General features: G+C 44.7%; 1 protein-coding gene across 12 annotated transcripts in view; it reads right to left on the reverse strand.

Annotated features, from left to right (window-relative positions):
• KMT2D (lysine methyltransferase 2D) overlaps positions 1-24,156 on the reverse strand; it is a 125,594-nt gene extending 101,438 nt beyond the window's left edge. For 7 of the 12 annotated variants that reach the window (XM_039338844.1, XM_039338851.1, XM_039338849.1 and 4 more), the window contains exon 1: positions 22,998-24,101. The gene's annotated coding sequence lies outside the window, so the exon portion shown is untranslated. Of the gene's footprint in view, positions 1-1,177; positions 1,246-1,467; positions 1,651-22,997 lie in introns of all 12 variants that reach the window. The other 5 variants (XM_039338845.1, XM_039338840.1, XM_039338846.1 and 2 more) reach the window with 3 other exon arrangements.
• Between the last annotated feature and the right edge of the window lie 407 nt (positions 24,157-24,563).

Raw genomic sequence — 24,563 nt, forward strand, 5'->3', positions numbered from 1 at the left:
CTGTATGTAACATTTTTTCAAAGCAACGCACCCTCCCCCAGTCTTCTCCCAGCACAACACCTCTTGACAAGTACATGGAGCTGAAAGACATCACTAGCCCAAAGCCAGTAAGTCTGTTTTGGTAGCTGGAGCCTAATTCTCTTTGGCCCTTATGGCTCAGTGAAAACTGTAGACCCAGGACGTGGCTTGGCTTCAGTGGCTACTTTTAGCACAGCATGGACCTATCCAATATCTAGCAGGGTATTTGCTGACAAATGGAATAGGGAAGTAGGGGAGGGAACCACAACTTGCAGTCTTTATTTATTTGTATCCTGCCTTTATTTTTATAAATAACTCAAGGCAGCGAACAAACCTAATATTCTCTCCTATTTTCCTCACAGCAACAACCCTGTGAGGTGGGTTAGACTGAAACAGAGTGTCTGGCCAAAGTCACCTAGCTGGCTTTCATGGCTAAGATGGGACTTGAACTCACAATCTCCAGCTTTCTAGCCCAGTGCCTTAACCACTAGGCCAAATTGGGTCTCCATCAACAAATTTTTGGCATCTCCATCAAAAAGCCAATATTGTGTGATGATTCCAACCATCAGCCTGAAATCCTGGAGATGACTAATAATTTCTATAGCCCATTTTAGCGTAGTTTAGGGTTGCACTACTTCAGCTGTCTTGATGTATGCTCTTTTGGGCAGCAAATATGAAAGGCTATATTCTAAAAAGTAGGTACAAGCCATTTTTACTTTTTTATTTTTCATATTCTTATTAACCAAATATTAACCAAATATTGTCGGCAAGAAAATACACAGGCAAGTCCATGATGTTACCAAGGGATCCAGTTCACCCCAAGAGAAACACCCGCACAGCTCCCCCTGCTAAAGAAAAATAATGCTTTTCTTTTAGAAGGGACAGGAACTTTTTATGCTTTCAGCAAATGTTCAGCAAGATGCAGGCAGTACTTGGGAAAACAAAAATATAAAAGAACTTTATGAGTTTAAATTGACAAGCAACCCAGATGCCGTGCTTGTTGCTCTCCTGCGCTCAATGGACAGTGTAGTGCGAGAGATCCTCAAACTGAAATCACCATGAAGTTTCAGATTATTCATTGACCCCCAAATATTTTTATATGAAAATCATTTACTAAATATGAGTTTAACTAGTACTACAAATAATAACATCAACAAACCTTGGGGGTTGATACCGATCACTTTGGAGAAACCTCATGTAGTATGATATATTGCACTCTTCTTAGTTCTGTGGGATGGTCCAATTCAAAATATTAGCAGGCTTGGTTCTGAAATCCAGGTTCAAGAATTCAATATAATTTATTTTTATTTATTAAATTTATGTGCCTCCCATCTTACGGTTTGAGGCAGTCGTTAACATGATTACTTAATTGGTTTGTAATTATTAACTATGACAAATTGTATTATTATGGTTTTATTATGTCTTGTGTTGCTGCTGTGGGGTGCTTACCAGAATCCTGATGACTGAAGCAGTATAAAAGGAAGTATAATAAATAAGTTTCCCCATAACCAAGGTATGTCTGAAGCTCAATCTTGTTCAAATTGATGTCATACCACTGCAATCCCAATTTGGCTAGAGAAAATGACGATACCTCTGATGGGCACCAGGGCGGGGAACAGTGCTGTAGTTTTCCTTTGTTAAAATAAAAGCAGTGTCAGCACAAAGAATCAAGTTGCAGTTTAGAAGATTTATTGCTTAAACCTATACACAAGAATCTAGTCAACCAAAGTTCAATATTAAATTGGCGCCAGATAAGTGTTAACAGAATTCAAGAGGGATTGGTTTTAGACCATTTGTGGGAACATAACAACTCTAGGCTAATGACTTGTTTAACTCTGCTCCCTCAGCTCTGCCTGCTCTTCTCCTATAGGCAGTAACTTGGCATTACAGGTAGTCTTCGACTTTATCTTTTAAAGCTACTCAGATCTCCCTGGGGATACTTATGACCCAGATTCAAAGTTCCGACGACCACCAACCCCGGAGTCATGTGACCAAATATTGGTCACTTGTCATTCAGCCCACATTTACAGTCATTTGCAATGTCCCATAGTTAAATGACAGCATTTTATGACAGTTTTGCCCCAAACCAGCATTTATTTCGCTTTTCAGCAAAACTGGCCAGTAGCGAACCACTATTTTGCTTAACGACCTTGTTTGCTTAACAGCTGCTGCAAAACCCAGGTAGGTCAAGTGGGTGACCAGATTTACAACCAACACAACTTATGACTTTTACTATTCTTGCTACTTTAAATTGCCTTCCAAATTTAATCACTGATATTCTTAACAATACTATTTTGACTCACAGATTAATTTCTCTACACTTTCTACCACAGCCAGGTCACATAAATTCAATCTTTGTTTTTCATCAAAAACAACAAATTTGCATTAAAATAATTCTGAGAAAAACACCCATTCTTTTTTGATACATTGCACACAACTAAAGAGTTATTCTCTTTTATATGTGGGGGGAAATGAAAAGTATTTCCTTCTAATATGACTTCTGCTTTACATCTGCAGCAATCCTGATAATAAAAATGACCCATTACTCAAAGACATTTATATACTACTCAAACTTTGTCTGTGTGCAACCTTTAACTAGGTGAAACAGTGTTTTGCAGGATAACAATTTTTGAACCAAGGCATTTCCACAAATGGGTTAACTTACAGAATACATCCAAAATCTGGAAGCAATGACCCCCACAGAATTGAAATCTGGCAAATGTTACAAAACATTTAATATCATTAAAATTATCATAAAACATTTTATGACTGATAGAAAGTCATAACACATTTCCCGTGGTCAACTCCTGGTGTTTGTTTGTGATATACAGCTCAACATGGGCTATTTTCAAGGCAGATTCGTTTATGAATATCTCTCTGAATTTTTAAGAATTTTTCCAGTGAAGGCAGTATATTAAAAGCTCTGCCATGCTGAAAGCATTGAGGAATCTGGTAAGGAAATATCTCTGAAACAATGACCCAATGGATCATGGATTGTCTAGTTTTTGTTGGAGATTGACTGAGCTGAATTAGTCTGGAATCCCTAGATGGGCAAAATAGGGCTATGTCTGACACTCCCTTGAATGCTGTTGAACCTTGTCTAGTCTTACCCAGGTGCAAATGGTCAGTCTGAAAAGTCTCCTGTGTATAGGCTTGAACAATAAAACAGTTAACTGAACTCTTTATATGTAAATCTCGTTGTTCACACCTGACATTTTTAACTAAAGCTTTTAAGTGAATTATATGAACCAGACAGTTGATTAAACATTACAATTCACTAATAGCAAATGTGATTATTTTTCTATACTGGCACTTTCTAACCAAAACGTAAAACTTTTTCACTTGTATGAGTCTCAATTAATAAAAATAATTAGATCTCTCTGTCACGTTACAATTGCAAATCAAATCTACGAAAATAATTTCTGTGTCACAGAATTGTGATTATAGTAGATCATAATATTGTCTATTTTAGATATTTAAAATAGCATTCATTACCAGACTACAACAATTATGGAACTACAGCAATTTATGCTGTTCTTTAAAAAAATCATTTTTGAGTTTATCTGAATTTCTGGATAGTTTTCTATGAATAGTTTACATAAGTCTTATAGCTATACTATATAAAGGGAGACTGAGTGAACAAATAATACCAAAGTATGGAATTTGTTTTATAAACAAAGTCATCCAACGTACAACCTGCCTGTGTAAAAAAGTAATTAGCCTACCTGTTAAATTCAGTGGCTGGTTCATTTCTTTTAGCTGCAACAATTGGTGATTAGCCTTTCATATCACTACATAGTTCCATTTCCTCCAAGACAAAGGGCTTCCACTCACTAACATTTGAGGATTTTCTCGTATGAACTACTGTATTCATTTCAGATCTGTTACCAGTAGAACTTTTCTGTGGGGTTGACTTTGTCATCTACTGTCTACAAGAAGACTTGCTTATATGCTTGCAATTGTCTTGCTCCATAACCCACATGCTTCACTTTCCAGTGATGGAAACATAGCATGATGTTCTGTGAAAATCTGCTTCCTTCAATGAGGGCAAGTCATCCAGAAACTAGTCCTCAAGTTACAAGTGAAATGAAGCTTGCCCGTTCCACTCGTAACTTGAAAACTTGTGGGAGTGACTCTCATACCTCGAATGAGATCACTCCCTTGCTCGTTAAGACACACGCGGCTCGTTAAGTGAACATCAGGTATCTCAGGGTGGGATAGGCCATGGAGAACCTAGTGATGGAACAAGCCCCCCAGGCCTTCCCGACCCACTAAGATACCTCATGCTTCCCCCTCCCTTCCTGCCGTGCCGGACTCAACTTGGAAAGAACCATCTCCTCTCTGCCGCGGTTCCTGCTGCCGCCCAGATCTGAGGCCAGGGGACGCTTCCGCAGCCTGGAGAAAGTGTCCGGTGCCCAGATCGGGCTGCCGGAGGACCACGGAAGCGTCCCCTGGCCTCAGATCCAAGCGACAGTGGCCTGGAGAAGGCGTCTGGCACCTGGATCGGGCCGCCAGAGGGCCGCAGAAATGTCCTCCAGCCTCAGATCCAGGCGTCAGCAGCCGGGAAAAGGCCTCTGGCGCTCGGATCAGGCCGTGGAACTGTCCCCCAGCTTCGGTTCCATTCTCTGTTGCAGAGAACAGAGGCCTAAAGTACCATGAAATCATGCGAGAACAGTAGCGTGAGATCTCACTCCGCTGATCTCGCTTGATCTTACGTTACTTTAGGCCTCCATTCTCTGCAAATGCACCGAAGGCCTGGAGCAGCCAAGAAAGCAAAGGACCTCGATCTTCACAAGGTGAGTATTGAAGGCCTAGTGCCTAGGAAGACCCAGGGGGCAGGGGGAAAGGAATAGCCAGGGTGAAAGTTGCAGTGCCACTGTGGTCACTCATAAGGGCGAAGGGGCATTGTCTTACCTAAACGCCTTTTCTCAGCACGGAAATGGAGAATCCACCAATGGGTTAGCTCTGTCTTCCTGCCCATTCAGACCAGGTCAGCCAAACTTGCCACGCCTATCCTGGGCTAGGACACACCCAGTCTTGACAAGGACGAAAGCAGCTGATGACAATCTGACGTGTTGGCTCTCAGACCTCTAACACTGACCTGATGGCTTTACAGGGAGGGAGTGGATTCTCCATCTCCGTGCTGAGAAAAGGTATTCAGGTAAGACAATGCCCCTTCTCCAGCACAGGAAATGGAGAATCCACCAATGGGACATACCAAAGCCTCACTGTCCCAATGGGGGGGAAACAGAAAAAGCCGGAGTCATGTCTCCAGAAACCACCTGCTGAAGGACCCGCCTTCCAAAGAAGGCGTCCGCAGATGCAAACCAGTCTATCTTATAGTGTCTCACAAATGGGGAAGGCGAAGACCATGTCGCAGACTTGCAAACTTCCTCAATTGTAGCCACTGGGGTTCCAGTTGTTGCAGAGCTCCCTGGCTGAGAGACACCCGATCCGGGGAAATCCTCCATGGGGGAGAGTTGAAGAGACTCACGAGGTTGGCAAACCATGGTCTCCATGGCCAATACAGGGCAAGTATAACCACCGCCCACTCCTGCAGCATCTTGCGGATGACCGCCGGAATCAGGGGCAGAGGGGGAAACGCATAGAGCAGGCCCCCCCAGCCATGGACTTCGGAGAGCGTCCGCTCTCTCTGCTCCTGGGGACGGGAACCAGGGGAAGAATCTTGGGAGTTGGGAATCCGTCAGCGAAGCGAACAAGTCTACGACTGGTAGTCCGAACCTCTGCAATACTTCCGCGAAGAGGTCCAGGTGCAGGCGCCATTCGGAATGATCTACAGTTGTCTGCTTGCCTATTTGCCTTCCCTGAGATGTGCTCGGCTCTGAGGGCGGCCAGGTTGGTTTCTGCCCAGGAGCCCAATAACTGGGCCTCGGCCATGAGGGACCTGGATCGGGTACCCCCTTGCCGGTTCACGTGAGCCTTTGCCGCCACATTGTCTGTGAGGACTAGCACGTGTTGCCTCGCAACCCTGTTGCAGAAGTGGCGGAGAGCCAAGCTTATGGCTCTGAGTTCCAACCAGTTGATGTTGTGTTTCAGGTCTGCCCGGGACCATTGTCCGTGAGCCAACTGAGACTGAAGGTGTGCTCCCCAGCCAAACATACTGGCGTCTGTCATGAGCATGAACCGAGCGGGTTCCTTGAAATAGGACCCTCTGGCTACCGCTGGTGAGGACCACCATCGGAGGGACCGCAGGGTCTGAGAGGGAACCCTTACCTGTTGTTTGGAGGGTAAGGAGAAACCATTGGAGGTTCCTGGAATGCAGTCTGGCCCAAGATACTATCGCAATGCTCGAGACCATCTTTCCCAAGAGTTGGGAGAGAAGGGCCAGTGTCACCACTTGTTCCCTGCTTACCCTGAGGGCCAAGGCCCTGATGCTGTCCCGGCACTCCTGGGACAGGTATACCTGGCAACTGACTGTGTCTATAATGGTGTCCAGTGTAATAGATGGGTGGAGGGAACAGTCTGACTTTTCTGAAAGTTCACCGAGAACCCGTGCTTCTGAAGGACTCTGATCGACAAGGTCAAATCCAACCGGGCGGTTTGAAGGGAGGACAACTGAATGAGAATGTCATCCAGGTAGCACTGGATGCGCACCGGTACCATTTGAAGATGTGCGGCCAGCACTGCCAGGATCTTGGTAAACACCCTTGGAGCTGATGAAAGGCCAAAGGGAAGAGCCCTGTATTGGTAGTGGTGGCCCGCATAGCAGAACCTGAGGAACTGCCGGTGGTCGGGAGGATGGGGATGTGGAGATACGCTTCCGTGAGATCTATGGACGTCAGGAAATCTCCGTTCCTTATGCTGCCCAAGATGGACTGAAGAGTTTGCATATTGAATTTTCGGTATACAATATGGGAATTCAGACCTTTGAGGTCTAAGATCGCCCTCTACCCTCCCAAGGCCTTGGGAACCAAGAAAAGGATAGAGTAAAATCCCCGCCCCTGTTGATCGACCGGCACAGGTTCTATGGCCCTTATCTCCAAAAGATGTTGAATGGCCTCCTGCATGAGGCTGCTTTTGACAGGGTTCTTTGATAGAGGACAAGGAGTGAAGCACTCTGGGGGACTGAACACGAATTCCAGGGATAGACTGTATTGAATGGTCTGACGAACCCAGGAATCTGTGGTGGTGGCTTCCCAGTAGTGGGCAAAGGGCGCCAGTCTGCCACCTATGGGGGTCATTCGGGAGTCATTTGGATCTCTTATAAGGGCAACCCCCACTCGAAAGGGCCGCTTGCTCTGGAATTGTTGCCTGGGTCTGGGGCCGGTCCTGTTGACAGGCGATCCTGTCTGGCCATGAAGGGGCGGGGAGGCTGCGTGGAGCCCGAGCCCGTTTCTGGTCGAAAGGACTGCCTGCGCCTGTACGGGTTAGCGTGCCTGTTGGCCCATTTGCTGAGGTGGGCCAACACCTTCCACTTGTCCTTATTTTCGGTCAAATAAGGAGTCAGTGCCTCTCCAAACAGCTGACCACCCTGATAGGGAGCTGTGGCTAGACACCACTTGGACTTTGGGTCAGCTTGCAAATATTTTGTGCTGAGACGTTGGCTGCTATGGACCTGGATGAGAACCTGGCCGCATGCAGTGTCACATCTGAGACATACTCCGATATTGCAACGAGCTTGCTCAGGTCTTGTTGGGTACATACTTCCTCCGGGGGAAGCCTGGTTTGTCGTTGGCGGAGCCAGAGTAAGGAGGTCCTGGCAAAGAAGGATGCGCAAGTGGTGGCTCTAATTGGCCACGCAGCTGCCTGATGAGTCCTGCAGAAGGCCCCATCTCCTGTACTCAGCTTTTAGCGCCTCTGCCATATCCCCCAACACTGTACACGAGGACAAGAGGGGGACAAAGGGTTCATTCACCGCTGGCACCTCAAGGTCCTCCGCCAGGTCTGGCGCTGCACTGAACAGTTTCCTGTCCGTTCCCCCCAGGGGGGGAAAGGTGCCAGGTGATACCCATTACTTCCGGACAGTGTTCCAAAAGAGTGCTGGATAAGGGACATGGTGCTGAGTTACGATGGGCTCGAAGAACACCGGATTCGAATCTGAACTGGGCGGTGGATCTGACTGAGGGGACTGGTTGGGACCTATGTTGGCTGTCATGCTGGCCCTGCGGAGCAATGGCAGGAAAAGAGCTGGGTTGAATAGACCTCCAAAGGGTGGAGGATCTGGGGGAGGGTCTTCCTCCTCCCACCATGACATGTCAGGTTGCTCCTCCCCTGAAGGGGATGAGGCCCTGCTGAGAGAGGACCGGGACAGTGAAGGGGGACCCTGGTACTCGGGTACACCCGACTGAAAGAAGGATGGGGGCATGGAAGTCACGGACTGAAATCTGGGCACGTGGTAAGACCTAGCAGCAAGCGCCCGGTCCACCGCCTGAGCGATCAGAGTTTGGAGACGGTCCTCAGAAGGTAAGCCCTCGGGCTCAGCCGCCCTGAGTCCAGCCGCTGTGGTGGTAAAGGTGACCTCTGGGACCGAGAGTGGGACCCGCGGTGACAATGATGATGGATGGGTCGTTTGGACTCGATCCACCCCAGAAGAGAGAGGGTTTGTGGTGGGACTCCCCTCCGGAAACCAGACCCCTTGGGTAGAGATTGAAGGCCCCAAAGGAAGATCAAACTCCGCATCCTCTGTCTGTTCCGCCCTCGCCCTGGCCTGCTTCTGTGCCTTGGAGAATTCCTTCTCCAAAGTCTGATGCCTTCTGCTAGCCTGTTTCTCCGCTTTTGAAGGCTTCTTTCCAGAAATGGTCTTGGCCTTGGCCTTGATCCTGCCTGCCGCCTCCTGGTTGGAGGATTTCTGCCTTTTATGGCTAGTGGATGGGGAGGCGGTGTTCTTGGGTTGAGACACGTGGGGTCCTCCATCCTGGGGTGAGCTATCTCAGAGGTATTGAGAGGGAGCTCTGGCAGGGGATCAGTTGGCGGTTGAGGTTGAGCAGGTAGAGCAGGGGATTGCCAAGGCAATAGTTTGTTCCACCCTGCTCCCCTGGCCACCCGACCGGTGAGGGAGGTGGACTGTTTGTCCCCTTATTTGGGTCCGGTCGTGTCTACGGCCGTGGAAAACCTGCTGGCACGTGGAGCCCCTGGTAAAGGCGAGGTGTCAGCAAGCTCGCCTGGCGGGTTGGGTCTAGCCCTCCAAGGGATGGCCAGGTTCGTGAATTGTACTAGCGAGTGTCAGGGATGCAGCTCAGCGGCTATGGTGCGTCACATGCGCAATTGGCGTCAGCACAGGGCGCTGGTAATACTGCAGGCCGGCTTGGAAGCATGGGCCGGAAAGACCGAACGACCTCAGCTGTTAAAACCCCAAGCTTTAACCGAGGGGATGGAATAGAATCAAGATCGTGTGAGTATTAGGCCGAAAACAGCCCCAGCTATAAGATGGGCCATGGCTGCAAGATGGGCCGCAGCCCAAGATGGAGGCCGCCCGATCAGTCTGCGAAGGAAAAAAAACGGAAAGCTAAAGACATGGATCCAATAGGGGGCCTTAGAACCCATCCCCCGGGAACTTGCTCGGCTGCCGTGGTTCTTTCCGGTAGCCAAAAAAGGTAGCCGGAGCACCCTGTATCAAAAAAGATGGCAGCCGTTTGAAAACAGCAGGAAGGAGCCCTCCAGGTCAAAAAAGATTGCAGCTGCCTGAAACAGTGGGAAAAGAGCCGTCCGGTTTGAAAAAGATGGCGGCCGCCTGAGCGGCGAGAAAGGAGTCCTCCAGGTTGAAGAAAATGGCCATGGAAACGGCGGAAAAAAGGAGCCCTCCACCTCCGCAATTCTGCGGTGTCTGTCGAGGCACCACTTCTCGCATTTGCTCCCCTTAGATTGCTTCAGCCGAATGAGGCTCCGCCAGGAGAATCCCACCCCCCCAGGAGGTTTGACGAGCCTCGGGCTGCAGTGCTGCAGAATCTAGATCAGTGGTTCTCAACCTGTGGGTCGGGACCCCATTTGGGGTCGAACGGCCATTTCACGGGGGTCGCCAAACAAGTCTGTCCGCCATTTTTTTCTCCCTTTTCTTTGGCCACGCCCCTGGCACCCGGTGATGTATAAGTGGTTGGGGGTCACCACAACATGGGGAATTGTATTATGGGGTCGCGGCATTAGAAAGGTTGAGAACCACTGATCTAGATAAAGTGAGTAAAAGTAGAACGGAAGCCTCCGTTCTCTCTATGGTCCCAAAGGAAAGGAATTTTTAACCTTGGCTTGCAGCACTGATCCCAGCGCTGCAGAATCTAAACGGGACTGAATGGAGGGAAAACGGAAGCCTCTGTTCTCCTTAAGAGTTTAAAAGAGAAAAAAAATTTCTCTCTTCTACCAGTCATTCAAAACAGTGCGGATCCCAATGCTGTTGAGAATGAACATGGATCTTTTAGGAGAATTCACCAATGGTAAGCTCTATCCTACCTCTTTCTGAGAGCCAAGCTTACCACGTCTTGTAGGGCTGGAGACCAGGTCAAGACTGGGCGTGTCCTAGCCCAGGACAGACGTGGCAAGTTTGGCTGACCTGGTCTGAATGGGCAGGAAGACAGAGCTAACCCATTGTTGGAGTCTCCATCTCCTGTGCTGGAGAACAACTGCAGTGGTGCTGCAATATTCATAATTTCTTGCTCATAAGCACTAGGGGACGCTTATTGCGTAACTTCAAATGAGCATCAAGTGAACGCTCGTAACTTGGGGATTACCTGTACAACATTTCTCCAGAAGTCTGGAGAGTCATCTAGATGCTTTTTGACCAATTTGAGACAAAAATTAATGTTTTCCTTCAAGGAAGCAATTATCTGCATTTTGCTATTCTATAACGTCATTTTTACATAGTTGTTTTTTGCTGATGGAATCACAAACATACACAAACCAGGTGAGAGGCCTGCAATTCCCTGGATGTTGGTCTGGGATTGTGATTTTTCACGACAATTCTATGCTGTGCTCTTAAGTAATTTTGAGAGAGCTGCCACTGTTGAGAAGATTTACTGTTGTCCCCAATCTTCTCCATTCTAAGTTTGCTTTTGACTGTGGATCAGTGGAACTCCAGAGCATTAGAAATAGTTTTGTAGCTTTCTTGGAATAGACTTTAATGACTACTTTAAAGAGGTCTTCAAATATTTCTTGGCAGTGAGGTGTGATATGCCTTTAGAATCTGTGGTGAAAACGTCACTGAGCTGGGGAACTTCTGGAGAGAGGTATTTATTTATTTATTTATTTATTTTATCAAATTTATATAGCCACTCATCTGACCAGAAATGACTCTGGCCAGAATATAATATTCAAATAAAACCACAATATAAAAGTAGTTATTAAAAACAATTTAAAAATTATTAAAATAATTAAGAGTATACAAACCAAGAAGAAGAGAAGTATAGCAATCACATATCACCCACAATATGGGAGCCACCTTAAAATGTCACTGGTTCCCCAAGTCTGATGACATAAGCAGGTCTTGAGGGACCTCCTGAACATTCAAAGGGATACAGCTAACCTAACCTGGGGGAGGGGGCAGGGGGAGGGGAAGTTTCATAAAGTGGGCCTCAAGGCAGAGAAGGCCCACCACCTGGGACCTATCAAAAGTAGGTCCCTCACAGATGAAACCTCTAGCATGCCTTATTGTATGGCAAACTGAAGATGGCTCTGCAAAAATGGAACTGACAAGGAATCAATGAGTAGATAATTCTCTCTAACCTCTCTGGATAAGGAGAAGACAAGAGATCGTCCACATGTGTTCCCGATGGCTGCTTCTCGCAACCAGACCACACGATAATGATGTCCTGCAGGTAAAGGGATTAGTTATCTTGCTTGCAACTGTGGCAGAGCCTTTTAAACAACACAAAGCTCACAAAGTTCATTTATTTGGAAATTGCCTAAACCAGACATGTCAAACACAAGGCCCGGGGGCCGGATGCGGCCCGCAAAGTGGTTTCATGTGGCCCGCAAAGTCATCCTGGAAACAGTGAGGGAATGGCCCCCACTGCCCTGGCCCAGGCCAGCTGGGAGCCAATGTACAATTTTGTGGTAGCCATCTATGCTGAAATGCATTCAGCCTTAGCTCCACAAGGCTGTCCGGAAACAGTGAGGAACCAGCCCCTGCCACGTCAGCCCCGCCCCCTGGGTGCATGCTGGGGAGGTGTCACCCTTTGTGAGAAATGAAGAAATGGACCATGCCTTGGCACTTGCCCCGGTCCCACCCCCTTCTGCCAGAGACCCTCAGATCTGTCCCACTCCTTCCCAGGTCCCCATAAGCACCCTTGACGCGAACAATGTAGAGCTGGCCATGCCCACCCAGTAGGCCACACACACTCCATCCACGCCCACCCAGTATTAAAGAACCTTCATAAATATAGGTTTGAAAAATAATCTTCATCGGACGAGTCTATCTTCAGCTCTGAACAAAAATTAATTATAAACTTAAGAATTTAAAGAACTTGAAATAAAAAGCAAAAAGTTAAATAAGATTATGATCCAAAAGTTATCAACAGATTAAGGGACCAGATAAATTTTTGAATATTGATTTTGGAATTAATTATTTAAAAAATGAACTTCTTGGGGAAAGCAGACTTATTTTGGTTATCGTGGCAAGTGCAAGTCATAATGAAAAAGAAATGATGATTTTAGAAACTGGACATTAGAAGGGACCAAATAATTTAAGCTAGATAAATAACAATTAATGTCAATTAATGATGTCAATTAATACTGGGACTTGCAGAAAACAAAATATTGTAATGTTATAATATGGAAAATATTAAAGGAGATCTTTAAAGAATAGAACCAGAAATCAGTATCTAGAATATCAACACTACCCGTAATGAAGTCTGCTTCTATGAATAGACTATGTCTAAAAGATGGTTCATGAAGGAATGACAGATGTGGAACAAAGTTTACCTGATAAAGTACAAAATGCGGCACTATAAATGACAGGCTGAGATAATAACTGGAAAAAGGTATTTTACAGAAAATCCTCAACTTATAACAATCGAAACTGGAATTTCCATCGTTGAGTTATGTGATTGTAAAGTGCAGCAGCATCACTTAGCAACGGCAATCCCTACCGTCCTGCTTGCCATTGTTAACTGAATCCCACGTTTATTAGGCGAGGCAACTTCCTGCCAGCTTCCCACAACCAAAATCAGTGGAGAAGCTAGCAAGAACTTGTTATCAGGCCGGTAGGCATGTAAGTGGTTGCTGCTGGGTGGGGGAGAGAGAGAGCAAAGGTGTGCAAGAGACACAACGTTGGTTGGGAAGGGTGTGAGAAGGGTTTCTGGGAGGCATGGGGCAGGGGCACGGGGCATGGGGCAGGGGCACTGCACAAGAGTGCAAGGGGACGTGAGAGACGCACAAGGGCTGGAGAGGATGTACAAGGGGGCAAAGGGGTGTGTGAGAGGCACAGTGATGATTGGGGAAGATGTGCAAAGGTATGAAAGGATACGCGAGAGGTATGACACAGGTTAGGGAGGGTAATTGGATGGGGAAGACTTACCCCAATGATTTGCAACCTTTCGGGGCAGCTTCCTCACTGACTTTCTGGGGAAGCTGGCAGAGAAAGTAGCAAATGACAATTATGTGATTGCAGGACACTGCAACTGGCCCTATGTGTGAACTGGTTGCCAAGCACCCAGATCACAATCATATGACCACAAAGGTGCTGGGATGGCTAGAACTGCAAGGAGTTCAGAACCAACTACTTTCAGCCCTGTCATAACTTGAAATGGTCACTGGGCAAATGATAGAACAGAAAAGGGTAACAGAGTTAAAAGGGATCTTGGAAGTCTTCTAGTCCAGGAGTCCCCACCCCCAGTCCGAGGCCTGGTGCTGGCCCGCGGCCCGTTGGGAACCGGGCCATGCAAGCAGCGGGCAAGTGTGTGAAGCTGCATTTGCACAAGCGGCATGCACATGCCCCAAACCATCCCCTACCCCTCCCCCACTGCGCCAGTCTGCAGAGTCGGAAAAGTTGGGGACCACTCTTCTAATCCAACCCCTGCTCAAGCAGGAGACCCTATACCACAGGTGTCAAACTTGCTGCATCACGTGACGTGTTGTGACATATCGTGACTTTTTTTCCATTGCTGGAGCTGGGGTGAGCGCGGCCTCTGTATGATGCAACTGACCGGCAGGCTGGCAGTTTGACGCCCCTGCCCTATACCATTTCAGACAAATGACTGTCCAATCTCGTCTTAAAATCATCTACTGATGGAGCACCCATAACTTCTGAAGACAAGCCATTTTACTGATCATACATCAGGGACTACCTATGCTGGATATGCAACAGAAACTGGCTGAAGTTTTAAATTTTTTTTTAAAAAATACAAATAATAAACCAGAACGACCTAGAAACTATTTTCTTACTGAATCTACAAACGAGACGTTAAAGCCTTGAAGAAATCTGTGCACATGAAGAATTGAAAAGAAAGCAAAGCCTATAACAATATTTGATTGAATTAAATTTTAAGAAGTGAAAAGGAAGTAATAAAGTTTATTTATTTGATCAAGGTTAAAACAAGACATTTTTAGCAATATTCTGGCAACCCTTTATGACTTTTTTGCTGATAACAAAATTGAAAAGTTGATGTTTATGGGTTTGCTTATAGATAAGGGATGGGAAATGGGAGTAAGGGATAACTAATTAACCTAATACAGAGTGAAAAGTTATTAAGTGTGTTTAGATTTCTTGTGATAAAGGATGGAATATATATGTATGAATGAAAGCTTGGTAACTCTTTTATTTACAAACTTGTTTGTATTAAACAGGTTTGTTTTACTTTTATCCTGGTGTTCGTTTTTTATTTTATTTATTTATTTTCTATATCTTTTTTCCTGCACTTTATTCTTTATTTCCATTCTTTTCTCTCACCTAGTTTAAGTTATTACTTTTGACTACTGTAATTAAAATTAATAAAATTATATTAAAGAAAATAATGTCACTGTGACGAAGAGAGCCATTTACGAGCAAGGGTTACCCAAACCAATCCAGATTGTTAAATAATCACCTATTGAATTTATTGAACTGGGGGGCGGTAATTATGTTTTCACACTGACACATCATGTACTGGATGACTTGCACAAAATAAGCACCACACTTCAATGTTGTCTATTCACTCAAGCTCCCTTCATACCAGGGCAATTCGGAAATAAATCTCCATTTGGTTATCAATGACAAACACTCGCAGATACAGAACTTTTATTATACACGTTAGGAAACTACAACATTACATTACTTTCCAACAATTTAGGCAATTGTCATAACATCTTACAAGCTTTGAAATTCCTTAGTAGTAGTCGCTTGGTGGCAAATTTGGCCTATTGGGGGAGGGGGTGATCAAAAACATCCCAATGGAACTGCTTCAAATGTTCTTGGGTGCGTCTAGCGGTGTGCGGGCAAGCATTATCGTAAACCAACACCACACTGGAAGTGGTGCCATAGAAAATCCTGCCAAATGTGAAGATGCCAAAGGAGTACTGCTAGTGAAGTTCATGGAGCCTGGTTTGACCTTCAATTCAGAAGTCTGAAACATTATGAAAATTCAGATGAGCCATCCAAAATAAGCGTGGGGGCATGCTGACTTCTGGTGTGGTGTTGGTTCACGATAATGCTCACCCGCACACCACTAGACGCACCCAAGAACTTTTGAAGCAGTTCCGTTGGGATGTTTTTGATTACCCCCCCAATAGCCCAAATTTGGCACCAAGCGACTACTACTAAGGAATTTTAAAGCTTGTAAGACGTTATGACAAGTGCCTAAATTTGAATGGTGACTATGTCAAAAAGTAATGCAATGTTGTAGTTTTCTAATGTGTATAATAAAAGTTCTGAATCTGCGAGTGTCTGTCATTGGTAACTAAACAGAGGTTTATTTCCAAATTGCCCTCGTATATCAATAGGACTCAAATGAAACTCCCTTAACATTCATTAGTAAAGTCAGGCAAAAATCACAAAAATATGAAAGAGTTAGTAATTTTTTACAGAACTGTACAATCATGCCACTGTGTCTAATACCATCTGATCAACACTACCTGTTCTTAGAAGCTAAGCAAGATCATATTGGGATAGCACTTGGATGAGAAATCACCAGCCAATTCCAGGGTTTAGACTAAACTGGGAAGTCTAAAAAATATTTTAAAACCTCCCAGAAAGAAACAAGGGCAAGTCATTTCCAGTTTGTTGCTAAGGAATGGCCTCAATGTGAGAGCGTCTATATTTATCACAGGCAGTTGCTATTTTTTTCAACATTATCTCTGCAACATACATATCAATAGATATCTACCTTATGGCTATGCAAAACTTTGAAAGAGTCCTTCCCTTCCACAAAGGTTCATGCCATGCACCGTTTAAAGCACCTTAATAAAGTAGCGCAGTCCTCTTCTCTTTCCTTAAAAGTGAAGCCAAGCTGCCATGTTGTTCTGCATCACTCAAAGCTTTTCCTCAATCTAATGCTAACTACAAGATTGCCAGGACGCACCACGCACACCCACATGTTCAAGAATCTCCTCCAGATACCCAGAACAAAGCCTCAAGGTAATGCAAAATGCTTGGTTAAAAAAAAAAATCAATTACATCACTTTTTGGACTCTAGATGGAAAAACCTCCATAGCCTCCATGGCGTTCAGCACCATGTCAAGGTAAAGCTTAACCATATCCCATGCAGGCTTCATTTAGATCAGACATGTCAAACACAAGGCCCGAGGGCCGGATGCGGCCCGCGAAGTGATTTCATGTGGCCCGCGAAGCCATCCTGGAAACAGTGAGGGAACGGCCCCCTCTGCCTTGGCCCTGGCCCAGACCAGCCGGGAACCAATGTACAATTTTGTGATGGCCATCTATGCTGAAACGCATTCAGTCTTAGCTCCATAAGCCACTCCCCCCCACATGGCCTGAGAAGAACAGTGAGGCTCCTCCAGTGGACCATGCCTTGGCACTTGCCCTGGTCCCACCCCCTTCTGCCAGAGACCCTCAAATCTATTCCACTCCTCCCCAGGCCCCCACAGGCACCTTTGACGCGAACGATGGAAAGCTGGCCACACCCACCCAGTAGGCCACACCCACTCCATCCACACCCACCCAGTAGGCTGCACCCACCCTGGCCACACCCACCCAGCCCCCTGAGGGCAACTGCAGTGCTGATGCGTCCCTCAATGAAATTGACCTTGACACCCCTGATTTAGATTAAATGTTAACATTCAGAACTATTCCATATTTAACACACTCACAAAATATATCAAGAAATTAAATCAATCTTTAGAATTCTTTGCTTGTCCTTGTTTGTTGGATGCCTCACCAACAGTCCTTGAAGGGCCTCTAGGTCAATTCTAGAAAAGCTTTCAAGAACATAATAGACTTCAGTGCAAGAGGAAACATATATTTCAAGCCTAAAAAGAACATTTTTCTAAGCCATCCGGTCAAAATTATGAATCGCTTTACATCACCCTGCCCTTACACATACATGAAAACATTTTTTTCTACATTGCACACCACTTACGACACTATCAACAACAAAGATTATCAACTATAATCCAGTCATCCAGCACTTCCTAATCTTCAACTTCAGAACCCGAAATAATATTCCCATAACCTCCATATTCTATATTCAAGAGGATTAAAATTGTACAGGTGCTCCTTGACTTATGACTACAGTTGAGCCCAAAAGTTCTGCTGCTAACTGAGACATTTGTTAAGTGAATTTTGCCTCATTTTATGACCCCTTCTTGCTACAGTTGTTCAGCGAATCATTGCAGCTGTTAAATTAATAACACGGTCGTTAAGTGAATCTGACTCCCCCATTGACTTTGCTTTTCAGAAGACCGCAAAGAGTGATCGCATGATCCCGGGACACTACAACCATTAAAAATATGCATCAGTTGCCAAGCAGCTGACTTTTGATCACATGACCAAGAGGGAATGCTGTAACAGTCATAAGTATGAAAAGCAGTCATAAGACATTTTTTCCGGTGCTGTTGTAACTTCGAATGGCCACTAGACAAACGATTCTACGTTGAGGACTATCTGTACTCCAAATATTACATACTCAGAGATCCAACAATATGAAAAGTTGCTTTAAAGCACTAAAGATTTGAGACTTCTTTTTTAAACGCACAAACTATGTCACAAAATACTGAAAGCTCTCATCATAAAAAACGAAGTTCCTTGTGCTCTGAATACAGAAGGAGAAACACTGGGCAATATAGCTAGCTATAAATCCATTTAGACCAGGGGTGTCAAACTCGCAACGTCATGTGACATGTCGCGACCTTTTCCCCATTGCTGGCAATGGGGTGGGCGCGGTTTCAGCGTGACGCATCTGGCCCGCGGGCCGGCCATCTGACACACAAACCCCCTCCCCCCGATTTAGACAGAGATAATTTTAATTATCCATTGATTGAAATCCTCCAGACTAGATTGATGCAGTCATCTGCACATGGAACTGACTTTGAAGATTGTTCAAAGAATCGCTGGACAGGGCTGCACTGTAATAAAGTAAAATAAAAAATCCAGAAAGGTCTAAGACAGGGGTAGGCAACCTTGGCTCTTTTATGACTTGTGGACTTCAACTCCCAGAATTCCTGATCCAGCCATGCTGAGGGGAAAGGGAGAGTTTCCAAGCTGAGCCATGCTGGCTCAGGAATTCTGGGAGTTGAAGTCCACGAGTCATCAAAGAGCCAAGGTTGCCTACCTCTGGTCTAACACTTGCATTGAGGGCAAAGGAGCTGTCTTCTTTCCATACTGTATAAACCTCTTCTCTCCTAGCCACTTGCATGGAATTTCTTGCATTCTCCAGGATGCAATTCTATGGTTGCCAGGCTAAAAGTGCAAATTTCAAGCTTTCTGGGAAATTTAAATAAAGTGTGCCCATGCATGAACCTGTCCAAATCTACCATGGAAATACTCAGAACCCCAGTTTTAGATGCCTCTCTATAATCGGAGATCATCTTTCTCTTTCCCAGAGCGATTTTACAACCATCTTATAGTCTCTAACTTGATGCAGATATCCCTTCTTCAATGTGTTATTCTAAGAAGTTATTTTATTATTTTTTATTATTTTATTATTTTGAAGCTTCAATGAACTGAGAGGTAGAATCCAAAATCGAAGAAAGTTAACAACCTACAGCACATTAGCACTTCATCTTCAAGTAAGGTCAATTTTACACTGACAATTTATAATTGCAATACAGAAACTTTGGTTTGGGAAAGAAGATCTTTAACACAGTTTTTTCTATACATATATGGCTGCAGTTCTCTACTGCCAAAATAAGTGTGGAAGGCATCACAGAGTTAGAGATTTTCAAATTTCAACAACATTTGCACGTCTAGCCTAGTAATACAGAATCTATGGCCCTCTAGATGCTGAACTACAGGTAGTCGACTTACAATTGATGGATCCGGTCAGTCATTTTACAACTGTTTGGAGTTAGGACTCTCTCAGAACGGGTGCTTTACAGCCCATAATGCATTTCGGACCATCATGTTGCCTCCCCCGAGGTTACATGAGCGCATTTTCAGCACTCAGTAACCGGATGGCCTTTATAACTGGTTGCAGCGTTCTACAGTCATATGACCCTGATTTGCGATATTTTGCCAATTACTGGCATTTTTGGCAAAAATACCCATTCAGAACAATGGTTTGCTTAACAAATGTGCCATTCACTTAACAGCCCTGTGATTTGTTTAATGACGCTATGAAAAATATCCAAAAAAGATATATGATCTCAGTTTCTGATCTCAATTGTGGACGTAAATTAAGGACTATCTGTACAACTCCAGCATCCGGCATCCGCCTACATAACAATCCAACTCTCATGTGTACTGACCAAGTATACAAGTAGGGTTAATAGATAAAATACTGGATAAAGATTCTGCTGATGTCATACTCAATTAGGCTATATCAAATTGATTTCTGCCTTTATTCCAAACTGTGTAAATTATATATAAGTTATTCTACAATGTTGGAAATTTAACAGAACATTCTTTCCCCCAAACATTTAAATGGAAAAGATGAAATATCAACCTGGCATTCCAAAAGAATAGTTCTCAGCTGATAGAATAGGCTGAGACTGGTATGCAAAAGTTATAATTTGGCAACAAGTATATGCAATTATGAAGTGTGAAAAAACAAAGAACTCAAAAACAAATTTTCTCTATAGGATCTCTCAGTATTAAAATAATTGCAGATTTAAACCAAGAAACTAAGGCTGGGACTTTGCATAACAAGTTTCATGGACCAATGCACATTTAGATTGCAGCACTCTTTAGATACAGCAGAAATAAAGCAATTAACATCAAGTTTTGCTAGTGGCAAACAGCTTGAAGACTCCACCTGGCCAAACTTGAATAAATATTAGAAATTCACTGACATTACATTGTAATATTTCACCTCAACTACTGACCTCAGAGCCTTAGATGTTGTGTGTATACATAGAAAAATACACTACACTTAGTAGTCTGGTTATAGATACAGCCAAAATCCTCAAAGCAAAGATAGCCGTTCATATTTTCCATGGAATGTTTCTTTAATACCGGTATATATTTTTGTTCAAGAAACTCCAGGAGGCATTTCAACTAGGCTTTTTTTTTCATTCAGGTTTTCCTTCCTTGAGGATTTAGTAAAAAAACAACAGAGTGGTAATAAGGTGTCTCTATTTCTTTTCTGGTTCCCACATCATCATAACCCTGGTTTCATGACCAACAGAGTTTAAACTATTTCATTCTATTAACTTATATTCATATTTTCAGAAATTATTGGTGCTCAACATGACTAACAAGTAACATAGAAAGCACTCTACAAATCACATTGTCAAATAATTGAAACATTTTAAAATATGTTTGTAATAAAACAAAAAACAATGACTTAGCAAACTGTCTTGGGACTCCCTAATTAAAAATGTTTCTGCTTGGTCTGGAAAGAATAACAGAAGGAGCTTCTCCCAAAATTTAGAAGCAGCCCATGTAAAGACTGTGTTTCTCTCATGTGCTCCTCAAATGGTGCCAGGACTAAGAAGGAGGTTCTTTTATCAAGACTTTAGGGGCAGGGCAAGTATAGAGGGAATTATTGTGGCCTTTCAACAAAGAGATACATAGTTTACAACTAGTAGTTCATATTATCCCTCAAAACAATAGTACTCAGTGGAACTGTTTCAACATAGGAAGCCTTAATGTCTAACCTAGCTGCATCCTGTGGACCACATGAAATTTCCAAAAACTTTTCAAAGATAGCTCCACAGAACATGCTATTAGTATCTTGTCAGGATGTAATGAAGGCACAACTGTCACAGTGAAAAGATCTGACATCCAGTCACTTCAATCAATGTGCTTGAACATCGTGAAACCTTGATATCAAAGGAAGATTCACAGCCCCCCCCCTTAGAGGAGTGTGCTCCACCAGGTCTGTTCCCTGACCTTCTTCCAACTGAACATAAAATTCACATCACCAGATCTTTCTCTAACACAGTCATACAAAGAGAGTGCGTGTCCATCTAGGTATGTTTGTGTAGTCAAAAAGTATTCCTATATACAAGTATAAGTTACGCTTACAAACTCCTTTTGCATTTTTTTAATAAATGCTCTGGAAATACTTGTGTCTGGAAAGCTCTAGGTAGGGTACAGCCATGTCTACTAGTAATAACATTGCCAAATCTATTTATGTATGCAGTGGGATTTTAAACATCCAGTGCAATCTCAAGTGAGATCTGTCCCTTCATGTTAAGTCTCCTCAAAACCAGTTGCTGTTCAGCTGCTCTCTACCCACTGTTAAGAAAATCAAAGTTCTCCATTTTTTAAACCCCAGGCAGCATAGGTCCAACTGTGAGTGATCAGATATCCATGCAACAGGTGTAGCCCACAAAGTCCCCTTTGACAGCCAGAGGGACAAAAGTCAGTATCCCGCCTCCCGTTAAACCAGAACAGGAAAGCCATCCGCTCAATTTATGCAACTCTGCATTTAGAATAACCTATAGGAAGAATCTGAACTTCAACAGCTCAGAGATGAGCAGAAACCCCGCCATCCTGTCTTTGTATCCAAGCATGAAACCACCTTGGTGTCTGCTGGTTTGGGGAGAGAGAAAATGCCAATACAATTCTCCTCTCCACCCACCCTTTCTTCTCAGGGTAAATCCCTTTGGAGTCCTCCATAATCCCATGCAGGCTGCACTGGACACTAAAAGACTGCTGGGTAAAGCAGGCTTTCCAGTTGGCTGCTTTTCTTTGGAAAAAAAGCAGGCTTCTGGCTGTAAAACTGGACAGCATTGCTTTTAAGAGGGCAGTTCTATCTAAAGGACAGAAGGGAGCGACTCCATCGAAGAGCAGCCATAACCTCTTGGGCAGTTAAGCTCTCAATTTAAACAAACCCCATCACACAGATGCAGCTGAGTTAAGAAACACCCAGCTAGACGTTAAAAACTAACTCTATCATTTTAATCCAAATCCCAAAGCAAAACAGAAATGTAAATAAATGGGAGAGGAATGAACACTTCTGCCTCTGTGTTAAATGATTTCTAATTCTATCTCCCCCCCCCCTTCTTAAAATAACACAATGATGAGACCAACCATTTTGACCCCACACACAAGTACAGTCCCCTCTGGCTTAATTCTTTGTGCAAAACATACCAGCAGATATGCAAGGGACAGGAAAATAAATTAACAGATTCTCCTGCTGAAAAATACATAACTCGATTCTCTCAATGAGGAGGATATAAAGGGAGCCATACTTCCCACCACCACCATCGTCCACCCCAGTCACTTATTTATATAAGCCAATGGAAACATGAGGCCTAGGCTTCAAGGGTACATAGACGTATTTTCAGTTTGCTTGTGATCTAAGGCCTTTTACTATGCATCCTTCCTGAACAGTTTCTAAACAGATTTCTTCTCATGCACCAAAATGCAACAACATAAATAAACAAGGTTGAGAAGTCTGAAGTAAATACAGCCTCAAGATACAAAGAGCATTGATATTCAAATACAGTTGAAAGAAATTAGCACTGGGGCTAGAAAAATGCAAACCCTCACCTACCTCTCTTCTACAAGACGATCCAGAAATTCTCACCCGCCAAAATCCATAGGCAAGACACAGCAGAAATCATTATCCCAAAAATCGAAAAGGGGGGAAAAGGAAATATTTGCATTTGTCCCCTCCTTTCCCGGAAAAAAAAAACAAAAACAAAAAAAGAACAGATGCCAAATAGATGCTGGTTGCTTACTTATAGCCACTCAGGGAAAAAAACAACACACAAACCCACAAACTCATTTAAAAAAAGGTTTAGAAAGGATGCTAAATCCAAATATTCGAAGGTTTTTCTCCACCCAGGGGGGTAAAAAAACAACCACCAGGCAGCCCAGCCCCCTTACACAAGGAGAGGGTGCTTCGCTTCCTTCCACCACGATACTTCGGAGTTTCAAAATAAGGCAAAAGAAAGAGCGGAGAGCCAGGTCTTCCTAGGACGGCACACAAAGGGAGCTCCGGGTTTGCCTTTGATCTTCAAGCAGCCGCATCCGAGGAAAAGATTCCTGCTTGCTGCCGCCTCGGTCGCCCTTCCTAGACCTCCCACTCCCCCTGTTCTAGCCAGAGGTGCCCAAACAGACCGCTTGGGAGGCCGGATGGAACGCTGGAGCCCTCCGGATGGAACGCTGAGGTTTTCCCAAGGGAGGGGGATCGAATGGAGGGAAAGCGAACGTTCAGAGTTTCCCGTCTGCTGGAACGTTCATACTTTTCCTCCTGCCTTGCAAAGCCTCCCCTCGCAAGATGCCCCCGCAGCCCCAAACTAATCCGGAGTCTTAGCTTATCCCCATCATTATTTGCTCCCCAAGCAGGCGAAATTCCCCCATCGCCTTTCTTTCTTTTTCTCTCTCTCTCTCTCTCTCTCGTGAAGAAAAGCCGCCGCAACCCAGTCTTTGCTCCGTGTTATCGGCCTGGGGAGATTTCCCCTTCTTTTTTTTTTTTTGCCCCCTCTTTAATCTCCTCCCTGGCTTCTGTTCCAGGCCTCTTCTCTTTCTTTTCCTGTTTCGCTCTCTCCTTCCCTTTTTTTTTTAAACTTCTCACCTGCTCCCTTCGCACTCTAATCCTCAGCTCAAGCAGAGAACGGGAGTCAAAGAAGCATCGGTGGCTGAGCTTTATCCCCCTCCGCTCCCCCCCACCCAACGAAGGGCTTTAAGGAATTGAACAGAAACTGTTCACCGAGGCAGCCATTTTCAGAGAGGAAAGTAGGTCCTGCTGGGCCAGCTCCGGGTTTGCTTAACCTCCCCCTCCCTCCTCCTCCTTCTATGCAAAGGGAGGGTGGGATCCCGGAGTTAGGGACTTGTCCTTCCTCTTCGGCCCCCTTTCTCGCTCTGCTTCCTTTCCCCGTTGGACGGGAAGGGACTAGCTTAGGCCTGCTCCAATTCTACCCCTCTTGCCTTCGGCGAGAGACGGTGCGATGTCTTTGCAAAAGGAAGCAACCCAGTACTTATTTTGTGTTGGAAGCTGTGGCGGAAGGAGACGCCGAAATGGCGCGGGGGAAGTGAGAGATGCGTCCGTACGGAGCCGCAGCGCACGCTCGATGGGCGAATCACTTCGCCGATTTTAACCCCTCGATGTCCAGGC

The sequence above is a fragment of the Crotalus tigris genome, unplaced genomic scaffold (assembly GCF_016545835.1).
Source record: "Crotalus tigris isolate CLP2741 ecotype Arizona unplaced genomic scaffold, ASM1654583v1 scf7180000017721.692284, whole genome shotgun sequence".
NCBI classification, from domain to species: domain Eukaryota; kingdom Metazoa; phylum Chordata; class Lepidosauria; order Squamata; family Viperidae; genus Crotalus; species Crotalus tigris.